The 11,879-nt window shown below is 37.8% G+C and overlaps 1 long non-coding RNA gene across 1 annotated transcript; it reads right to left on the bottom strand.

Annotated features, from left to right (window-relative positions):
- Positions 1–8,054: 8,054 nt before the first annotated feature.
- LOC6046798 lies at positions 8,055–8,329 on the bottom strand. Its single transcript, XR_005277791.1, has 2 exons — positions 8,237–8,329; positions 8,055–8,168 (listed from the first exon to the last, which is right to left on the bottom strand). It is a non-coding gene; the product is annotated as an uncharacterized LOC6046798 (long non-coding RNA).
- Positions 8,330–11,879: the final 3,550 nt, after the last annotated feature.

Here is an 11,879-nt window from a genome sequence, read left to right as displayed (position 1 = left end):
ATTCAGTCGTTTTGGTTCTTCTAGTTGTTATTTTGGGGTAATTTCAAAGAAAGCTAGAAATCTGCTAAATTTGCATCGTATTTTTTTTATTGTGGGTTAAATCACAGTCTATGATAAAATATTGGTCAAATATGTAATTTAGAGTCTCTAAAGAGATATTAATTAGACATATGTTCATGTTCATGAATCCATCCATGATTTTAAACGATTTTTATGAAAAAATATCATATAAAATCGAAAAAAAGTTTTTTAAACGACTTTATAATAATTATTATTATTATTGCAGTGATGTTTTGCTTACACAAGTTTTTAAGGCGTTTCAGAATGAAAAAAATAAGAGTTGGTTTTCTGAAATTACGACGTATGTAAATCTAGTGAACTTTTCCGCACTCCACGTTTTGTCTTGAAAAGCAGACAATTTTCTTGTACGAGAAGGACAGGAGAAGAAAGTAGTTTCACGACGAAAATAGTTATTTCAAAATCCGAGGTGACTTTGATAAACACTGTCAAAAGTAATGTTAAAAGTGCACCAATTGAATTGATTACGCCAGGTATACCATAAATAAGGTTAGGATTAATGTTAAATTTGGATAACCGACAATCAAATGTTATTTTAACGAAGTGTATTAACTTTGTATAAACTGTGCATAAAATTGCTGTCAAATGAATAAAAAATATATTTTTTTATCAAAATAATATTTTTCATTGTCCCCAAAACCGAATTTACAGCTCAATCAAAAAAATGCACATTTACTAACAATCACTGAAAATGCCTATAATTTTAAGTTTGAAATCATGTTTTATATCATTTAAAACTTATAACTGAGAAACTAATTTTAACTGTTATTAGTTTAAAATAGGGCTTTTGGACCCGATTGCCCATTTGGTGGCGTCGATTTTCAGATGACCAGTTAAAATTAATTTTGTTGGCAAAAGTTTGATCTAATCTAATCTAATCTAACACAAACGCAGCCAGTCCGATGAAAGCATGCTGGAAAGTCTTGTGATTAGATTACGCCCCAAGCACTTTTCTTGTCATTATTAATAATTGCAGTACATCCGAGAACACCCGAAAATGTATTGCAAAAATTAAAGCGGCCAGCCCTACTACGTTGTGTTTACCGCAGAGAGGATTCTGAGAACGGATCACATTTCACAGAATCTACAGGGAGGAAGGATGCGTGGACATACCGTACCAAACGCTCCTGTTTACAGTTTCATTTGTGTTTTGTATGATGTGTTAAGTGTAAAATATAGTGTGGTTATATAATCAAATAAATATAATAATGCAATATAATGATCATTTAATAAAATCCCTTCACCTATATATAATAACCAAGCACCCCAGCACAGCGGCACAAAAGAAATGAAAATGAGCATGCAAAAACAAGACAGCGCGTCCCCGTGGTCAGTGCACTAATGATGCCATTATTTAATTATAATAACCACTCACCTAAGCACACAAACAGCGACACAAAAGAAATGAAAATGAGTATGCAAAAACAAGACAGCGCGTCCTCGTGGTCAGCGCACTAATCTAATTTTGTTGGCAAAAGTTTGAACACATTTACAAGTCGTTTTTATCTACGTTTTACGCCAAAGACCAGTTTTTCACTTAAAACTTACATAAAAACGACTTGCAATTTTTTCCCTGGCTTTTGTCACAGTTTTGTTCACTGGACATCTGTGAACCTGTTCCATCAAATTAACCATAAAAAACTAACTTAATCCACCTATGTGGTTGGTGCCTTCCTCACCCTTTTCCAACAATGGGTGATATGTGATATGATGGGTTTGGACACAATTTTCGTTTGATTTCGTTAAGTTCCGGAATACAAAAAACACACATGTCACTCAAGGGCTCATAAGTGGCATCTTAAGTGGTCATAGCATGAGACAGGGTTGCCAGATCTTCAATGTTTTAGACTCGTTGGAAGGGTCTTTCGATTACTTAACCAACGATGGGTTGGATGGTGGATCCGGACATTGTTTACATACATTTAAGTGAGATCCGGCTACAAAAAAGTAAATAAATGTCACTTAAGTGGTCATAGCTCAAGACAGGGTAGCCAGATCGTCAAAGTTTTAGATTCGTTGGAAAGGTCTTTCGATAACCTTACCAACGATGGGTCGAATGATGGATCCGGACATTGTTTACATACATTTAAATGAGATCCGGCTACAAAAAAAGTACATAAATATCACTTAAGTGGTCAGAACTCGAGACAAGGTTGCCAGATCTGCAATGTTTTAGACTCGTTGGAAGGGTCTTTCGATTACTTAACCAACGATGGGTTGGATGGTGGATCCGGACATTGTTTACATACATTTAAGTGAGATCCGGCTACAAAAAAGTAAATAAATGTCACTTAAGTGGTCATAGCTCAAGACAGGGTAGCCAGATCGTCAAAGTTTTAGATTCGTTGGAAAGGTCTTTCGATAACCTTACCAACGATGGGTCGAATGATGGATCCGGACATTGTTTACATACATTTAAATGAGATCCGGCTACAAAAAAAAAGTACATAAATATCACTTAAGTGGTCAGAACTCGAGACAAGGTTGCCAGATCTGCAATGTTTTAGACTCGTTGGAAGGGTCTTTCGATTACTTAACCAACGATGGGTTGGATGGTGGATCCGGACATTGTTTACATACATTTAAGTGAGATCCGGCTACAAAAAAGTAAATAAATGTCACTTAAGTGGTTATAACTCGAGTCAGGGTTGCCAGATCTTCAATGATTTAGATTCGTTGGAAAGGTCTTTTGATTACCTAACCAACGATGGGTCGGATGATGGATCCGGGCATTGTTTACATGCATTTAAGTGAGTTCCGGCTACAAAAAAAGTACATAAATATCACTTAAGTGGTTATAACTCGAGACAGGGTTGCCAGATCTTCAATGTTTTAGACTCGTTGGAAAGGTCTTTTGATTACCTAACTAACGATGGGTTGGATGATGGATCCGGACATTGTTTACATGCATTTAAGTGAGATCCGGCTACAAAAAAGTACATAAATATCACTTAAGTGGGTATAACTCGAGACAGGGTTGCCAGATTATCAATGTTTTGGACTCGTTGGAAAGGTCTTTCAATTACCTAACTAACGATGTATAACATGATGATGTTTGGTTCAGTTTACTGCCATTTATTCAACTTCCGAAAATATGCGAAAACACATTTTTATACATAACTTTTGAACTACTTATCGAAACTTCAAACAATTCAATAGCACCGTATGGGACCCTAAACCAAGTCGAATGCGACTGGTTTGGTCAAAATCGGTTCAGCCAGTGCTGAGAAAACTGCGTGACATTATTGGTCACATACACACACACATACACACACACATACACACACACATACACACACACATACACACACACATACACACACACATATACACAGACATTTGTTCAGTTTTCGATTCTGAGTCGATATGTATACATCAAGGTGGGTTTTCGAGCTTTTAATAAAAAGTTCAATTTTAGAGCAGGATTATAGCCTTACCTCAGTGAGGAAGGCAAAATGGGCAATAGGGTCCTACAGCCATATGAAAAATTTTATGTACAACTGTAAAAAAACACGATTAAAAACCATTTCTGATCACTTATTTCATATTTTCATGCAAAAAAAAATCTAGACAATTTTTTTTTTCGATGGATCAACTATAGTCCCCTTGGAACGAGCTGTCATGTAGGACCTTTTCTGTAAAGAATGGCCGCAAGGTTCTTTTGTTTAAAATTGATTTAAAGAAATATCCATTTTAAATGATTTGCGGTCGTACAAAATGTCATTGTACTTGTTGTATTTTTGTTAACAAAAATATCATACATTTAAGTTTGATTTTAGGACCCAATTGTTATTTTGACGATCAAGAATTTGTAAAATTGAGCCAAACAGATTGGGGAAGCCTGGGCTAGATCCTTGATACTCATTTATATGCCACCAATACTTAATTTTTAGCATTAACGTGAAGACTTCCATCATTGTCATGATTTTTCGTTCAAAGATATAAATTTTGCGTCGCTTTCAATATTTTGACAAAATTTCTTCAACAAGTTGTTTAGAATAGTGCCCTACACATGCTGATTCCTTTTGGTAACGGTTATCCCATTCCTTGTAAAGTTATGGAAATCGTCATTAATCAATGATTGCTAACTAGGACTTCAATGACTGTGCCACAAAATGATGTATATTTTGAAGCACATTTGATTTAGATCAAAAATTCTTTCAGTGGCTTCAAGAAGGCAACAACCGGCACATAATGATTCATTTTGGTGGCGAAATTCGTTAAATTGAATTTCATACAGAATATTTTATAGTGATGATCAATTTTCTTCGAAAATGATCAACGGCTTCCCCCATTCCTTAACATTTAAAAAAATAACACATTTACTAGTCTAAACATGTATTACCGTCAACTGGGGCGAGTTGGGACTGCAAATTGAATGGGGACAACAATTTTAAGAGCACTTGAAAGCTAATTCAGAAAACGAAGCACTATTTTTGTTGTTCTGTGTCTGATCTATACGAAACTTGTAAAAAATATCCAAACATTGTGCATTAACAAGACTAAAATTCGCCCCATGTGTCCCGTTTTGCCCCAGCTGATTATACCGAATATGCCAAATTTTAGGATATGTTTCAGTTCTGTTTCAATGTCACTTATCCTTTTTAAACTTTTCTTAGTGTTAAATTGTCCAAAGAATGCATTTCGTTTTCCGATTCAAACTCATTTTCATTGCAAAAATCATGACACTTCAAATGTATTAAACTGCCCAGAATTGAAGATACGGCTATTATGCCAAATCAAGTATTCCGAGAAAAACGCTTTTTTGTGGTTGTCACAAAAACTCCGCCACGGCAATTTTAAAGGGGATTCGCGTCAGCAGCCAAATCTGAACAAGATTTTAGTGAAATTCAAGTTTTAGAAGATGCGTTGGAACATCCTCTACTACCTGGACCAAAAATCTCGATTTGATAATAGTCGTTTTTTCAATGGTGGGCTGTAAAGTAGTCCTATTTATCAATGGTAGCCTGCAACAAATTTCTCCAGCTATATTCAGTTAAATTTACTGAAATCTGCACTACCGATTTTTTCAGTAAATGAAAACTTGCTGAAATTTCAGCAAACTTTGGCAGCTCCATACAAATTTTTACTGAAGTTCAGTGAAAAACTAACTGAAAATTTCAGTAGTGCAGTTTTAAGTAAATATTAACTGAAAACGAACATCAGAATTTGCTTACATATATTGTATATTGTAATTATATTTCATTAACTATGTATTAAAACTTTTCAATTTTTTTTTTGAACATTTCTTCTTGAGGTTTGGTATATATGGTTTTATACCATTCAATCCATATTTTGTATTTCATTTTGCAAAAAATCTATGTTAATTAGTTAAATTGGCGTGCCGATGTCACTCCGGTTTTCGTTATTTGATTAATCTCTAGTGTATGTCTTCAAAGTCACATTTTTTTTGGAACCCCGCGTCATACTGTATGACCGGGAATCGAAATTAAACCTACGAACGATATCAAAAATATTGAAATGCATGAACAATTCTCCCTGGCATCACTTCCCCCTTCTCCTGGCGTGCAAAAGCAGGAGGAGAATATAATAAACTCTCCTCACCATCGTCGTCGTTGAAGCTGCTGCTGCTACCCCGCCGCCTTCGATTGGTGTGCGTGTGTGTTCGCACCAACTCGAGCAGATTCAGCCCCGCCAAAGAGTTTTTGCTTCCCTCTATTTTACTAGGAGAGCATGCCACAAGAAAGTGTGCGTTACCCGGCGTGGAGTGGTGGTGTTACCCCTCGATGAGGAGTGCTGTGTTCGATCAAAAGTGGGGGATTCTCGGTGTCTCAGACCATGTGGGTGTGAGTGGTGGTGAATGTGTGTGTTTCGTGATTGGCCGAGCTCGCGTTGCTCTCTCGCGCGCGCGGGTGGGTAAGAAAAAAACATAGGCGTTTCTTGTCTGTCAAACGGCGAGTAAAGCCCGTCATTTTGCTGATTTTGTGTTTTTACACCAGGGCGGCAGGGATGGGGGCAGCTCGTTTGTTGACGGTTTGTTTATGTTTGTAGAGGGGTGGGAAGTGGAATAGTATTGCGTTTGTATGAAACTTATGCCCGAATATTCAAGCTTTCCATTTTACAAGGTACGCCTATGTCTTATATACATTTCGTATACGCACTCAAAAAACTGTTCACCACAATGCTGCATGAAAAGGTATGTGGATTTTTTCCAAACCTATTCCCATGCGATTGTGTCATGAAATTCATGCATACCGAAAACCAGCTGACACACACATTGAAAGCAAGTTTTCGTGCGCCTCTGATGAATTTCACCGGACTTTCATGTAGCTTCCACCGCATTGTCCTGTGCTTCTTATTATATTTTAACGTGATCCTCATGAGCAGCAGAATGTATTCGCTGGATTTTCATGCGTTTTTGCTTCGAGTGTCTTGTGATTTGTTCTACACTCAAAATACTGTTCACCACAATGCTGCATGAAAATTCCGGTGGCAGATAATTTTCAGTCCGAAACAACGTTTTACATGAATCATGCAACTGTCGCAGTGCATTCATGTCAACCCAACTTGATTTGCACGCAGCCTTCACCCACACAACCAAATGCTGCGTGAAACTCATGCCTGAAAAATCGGGGGCGTGGCATGCAGTCATCTGTTTCTTGGTTTGCATGAAATTCTTGTTATATCCACGTGGAAAATGCTTTGGAAAAAAAATCACTAGCATTTTCATGCAACATTGAAGTGAAAAGTCATGGTGATGAATGAACAAAGCTTTTTGAGGTTGCGTGAAAATCCTGTCTGCAAATTTTGAGTCGGGCGCGAGGTCGGGCGTGCAAGTCTGGGACAGTCAGTTAGCTGCTGATTGTCATCAACTGAACATGGTTTCAGTTTTTTTCTGTTTGTGCCGGAACAATCTAGCGATGATTTTTACGAAGTGAGATTATGAAGTGCAATAGTAAGTATTTTGCCCACAATGCCATCGTATTTTGCTTAACTTTTTAATTTTATTTGTTTATTTTCTAGGCCACGAAAACCGAAGTTCCAGAGCAACAACGTCGGTGCAAATCACCGACAACAAAGCCAAGCGCAACTTGAAGCCGGAGGTGAGCTAGGCTCACCCGGTCCAGGACATGGGAGTCAAACAAGCTAAGAAGGTAACAAAGGCACTGGTCGCGTGCGGCAGAAGGTGAGGATCGCTAAGGAAATTTCCCTGGACCCGCGTTCCACAAGTGATAAACCGAAACGATAACCAAGAGTGCGTGTGTGAAATTATTCATTGAAAATGTCTTCTGAACCAGAAAATAGCAGAAAATTTTAGTATGTTGTAATTTATTGTTTTTTTGGTTAATAAAAAAATGTCAAAAGAGCAACCTTTTTTTCTTTGATAAGTAATCACAAAACGCAAAAAAAACATTACTAGTAACAAATCCTAGAACAAATCACAAGACACTCGAAGCAAAAACGCATGAAAATCCAGCGAATACATTCTGCTGCTCATGAGGATCACGTTAAAATATAATAAGAAGCACAGGACAATGCGGTGGAAGCTACATGAAAGTCCGGTGAAATTCATCAGAGGCGCACGAAAACTTGCTTTCAATGTGTGTGTCAGCTGGTTTTCGGTATGCATGAATTTCATGACACAATCGCATGGGAATAGGTTTGGAAAAAATCCACATACCTTTTCATGCAGCATTGTGGTGAACAGTTTTTTGAGTGTAGGATTTGTTACTAGTAATGTTTTTTTTGCGTTTTGTGATTACTTATCAAAGAAAAAAAAGGTTGCTCTTTTGACATTTTTTTATTAACCAAAAAAACAATAAATTACAACATACTAAAATTTTCTGCTATTTTCTGGTTCAGAAGACATTTTCAATGAATAATTTCACACACGCACTCTTGGTTATCGTTTCGGTTTATCACTTGTGGAACGCGGGTCCAGGGAAATTTCCTTAGCGATCCTCACCTTCTGCCGCACGCGACCAGTGCCTTTGTTACCTTCTTAGCTTGTTTGACTCCCATGTCCTGGACCGGGTGAGCCTAGCTCACCTCCGGCTTCAAGTTGCGCTTGGCTTTGTTGTCGGTGATTTGCACCGACGTTGTTGCTCTGGAACTTCGGTTTTCGTGGCCTAGAAAATAAACAAATAAAATTAAAAAGTTAAGCAAAATACGATGGCATTGTGGGCAAAATACTTACTATTGCACTTCATAATCTCACTTCGTAAAAATCATCGCTAGATTGTTCCGGCACAAACAGAAAAAAACTGAAACCATGTTCAGTTGATGACAATCAGCAGCTAACTGACTGTCCCAGACTTGCACGCCCGACCTCGCGCCCGACTCAAAATTTGCAGACAGGATTTTCACGCAACCTCAAAAAGCTTTGTTCATTCATCACCATGACTTTTCACTTCAATGTTGCATGAAAATGCTAGTGATTTTTTTCCAAAGCATTTTCCACGTGGATATAACAAGAATTTCATGCAAACCAAGAAACAGATGACTGCATGCCACGCCCCCGATTTTTCAGGCATGAGTTTCACGCAGCATTTGGTTGTGTGGGTGAAGGCTGCGTGCAAATCAAGTTGGGTTGACATGAATGCACTGCGACAGTTGCATGATTCATGTAAAACGTTGTTTCGGACTGAAAATTATCTGCCACCGGAATTTTCATGCAGCATTGTGGTGAACAGTATTTTGAGTGTGAAAAAATCATAATCGTACCATATAAAATCAAACGTCAGATGGCCGGCCATACAACGAGCTGACACTCATCGCTGATCTCGCGTTTTCTCACAGTTCAGACCGGTTGATCATCATCACCAGGCCAGTCGGCCGTTTGTTTTGGGAAGTTACCCGGGCAGACGGTAATAACAAAATTAATAATATTTCAATAACAAATCCTGTTAAAATAACAAAAAGTGTTATTATTTTATCCTGAAGTTCAGCTTCAAGAAGAAAAAATAATAACAGTTTTTGATAAAATAACAAAATTTGGTATTGAAGTGAAATTATATTGAAAATGTTTAATAACACGCTAATAAGAGGAAATGTTAAACATTTCAAAAACCCTCCTAATAACAAAATTTGTTATTCGTTCGGTATACTGACTTAGAAATAAAATTACCATAAATCGCACAAATGGAAAAGTTTCTAAGTGTCCATAACACAATCTGTTATTATTTTTCCTTTTGTTAAATATGTTTGATCTTTGGGATAATTTTGTCTAATTTCGTCGGGGTCATTATTTTGGCCATGAAATGGGGTCCTTAAGCTAAAATTATTCTAAAAAGTTGAAATTTTGGAAGTTGATATTTTTTATTATTTGATATACCCCCTAAGGGATTTTACTAAAATTGGCTAGAACTATGAAATAATTTTGACCAATTTCATCGGGGTCATTTATTTCACCATGAAATGGGGTTTCAAGGTAAAATTAATCCGATAAAATTAACTTTTTAGATTTCCTTTTTTTTAATTTTGTTCTGTTCCCTAACGGAATTGATTATTCATTGAGAATTTTTGAAGTGTGAATAACAAAAACTGTTTTTTTTTTCACAGAGCCAGGAAGTCGGAGCTGACGTTGAAGTTCGAGCTGGAGTGAGACCTCGGAGACTGCATCGGATTCAGCAAATTTACAGCAACTTTTACTTGGAGTCGGAATCTGTGAAGTCGGGTATTTTTGGAGAGCTGAAGTCGTCGTTGACGTCATATCCTGCATCCAGAGTCGTAGTTGTCTTCAAAGTATGGATTCAAAGTCGCTTGGAGGTACCTGACTCTGCAGCCCTGACTAGTACAGAGGAGTTATGGCAACTGCAGGTTTATTTGCAAATTACAAACTTTTTTTGTTATGGAGACATACCAGTTCAATAACATTTTTTGTTAATATGCTGCTCCACCTCTCCGCACAAAACAACAAATCTTGTTATTCCTTCATGATTCCTTCTGTGTTATTGGTTTGTTATTGCAATAACAACATAATAACAGTTTATGTTATTCTTCGAACAAATCTTTGTTATTGATTTTTGTTATTTTAATAACTAATCCGATCATCCCAATAACATAATCCGATCTTCTCACAATATCAAAAACTTACCTTCCCAAGTTATTTCCGTCTGCTCGGGTATTGTTTGTTTCAGAATCCGCAAAAGTGATTTGAGTAAATAACATTACAGAATTTTATGACCGTTCCGAATTTCTCGAAACAAGTCCAACCCCACCGGATGAGAAACTAAGTCAGAATTCTACTGAGATTAAGATTGTTCCGGACTATGAGACGGATTCTAGATCTGTCGAGAGCGAAGAAAGATTCTTTCTAGAGTCTTGATTTGAGTCAGCTACGCCCCAAGTGGAAGTGGATCCGGGTGCCGTAGAAACGTGTTCCCAGTAGCATAAAGGTTTTGTTTAAGTTCTCATCCATTTGATTATACTTGTAGTCTAAAAACATTGCATTGGATCATGAAGCGATTGCGGTGTACAAACGTCACTACGTAAAGCAAATATTCCTCCTTTGTGTTCAATGAGCTAGAAAAGGACCAAAACTGTCCATTGTGGATGCTATGAAACTCCTGACATTCAAGCGTTCGACACCAGCATCGTAGTAAAACATCTTTGGCAATTGCGCATTCATGTCAACGAAGAAACCGAATGCATGGGGAAGGCTAAATACAGAGGTCGACTCAGATTTGGTAGATTGAGGTGAACTCAATCTCATAAAATTTCTTTGATAATAAGACTTTTTAAAACACGGTGCAAACTCTGAATTCAATCTCGGACTGGCTGGTAAAAGTAAGATCGGTCGTAAATGCGGCTGAGAAATCCAAATTCAGAAGATTGTTCAAGCTTGGAGAGTTTCCTCGGCCAAAGATCGACGTTGTAACGCGGTGGAATCCAACATAAGCGTATTTACGTAAAAGTTTTTTCACATCGAGATCGGTGAACATTGTGCCCCGTTAAAGCTGTAGATGCTTGAAGTTGCTTCTAGGTAATCGCTTTGTTGCTTGTCGTAACGATAAAAAGACAAACTCAATCTGTCCACAAATGCATCGAGTTTATAGCTGCGCTCCTTTTTGATCACCGTTTGTCGTTTTACAAATCGCCGTTATTACAGGGCAGAACGGATAAAGTCATAGAGAGATTCACTGAGTATTCGCAAAAATAGACAAAGAACTTTGTTTCTGATGCACATAAAAGTGTTGTGCTTAACGTACCATATAGATACTTGAAGTTGAAGTCCGTGTTTGGGAAGTGATCTGCAACGCAACAAATGTCTGAAGCATGAAAGTTTCAACACTACAAGCAACAAAATGTGAATGATGTAGTTATGGGACAAACTGTGCAAAGGGGCGGTGCTTACGTCTCCTTGTATTAACCCAGCTCGGACAATCCAGGGAAATCATTCTTTCGTTGGACGTCGAGAACTAAACATCACTCTGACCCTGGCGGAAGAAGTTGGCCGAAAAACAGATCACCACGAGTAAACAGTTAGGCTGCACGGACGGTGAGATGAACTCATCATTCGATTGCAGTAGTGCTTCAATTCAATGTCTTCACCTTGGGTTTACATCGCTTTGCAGCTTTGTAATCAAGTTTAAACTGTAAAAGTTGCACGGTCTATTTAGGTGGTTACATCTCTCATCATCATCCAGCACTCGCAGCAAACGACCTGCCCCAGTTCCTGCGACCCCGGTGCAAAGATTGAAATTTTTCGGAAGAAATTTTCAGTCGAACAAAATTTGCCTTCAAATTACACCAGAATTACGGTGAATCCCTGCGCCGCCGAACAGTCTCATTTTCGCGCCAGAATTTCGTTTGCCTCGTCGGTCGCTATAAAACCCAAA

This window comes from Culex quinquefasciatus, chromosome 2 (assembly GCF_015732765.1).
Source record: "Culex quinquefasciatus strain JHB chromosome 2, VPISU_Cqui_1.0_pri_paternal, whole genome shotgun sequence".
Classification (NCBI taxonomy): Eukaryota; Metazoa; Arthropoda; class Insecta; order Diptera; family Culicidae; genus Culex; species Culex quinquefasciatus.
Note: the sequence above shows the minus strand (reverse complement) of the source record. Positions and strands in the feature narration are given on the sequence as shown.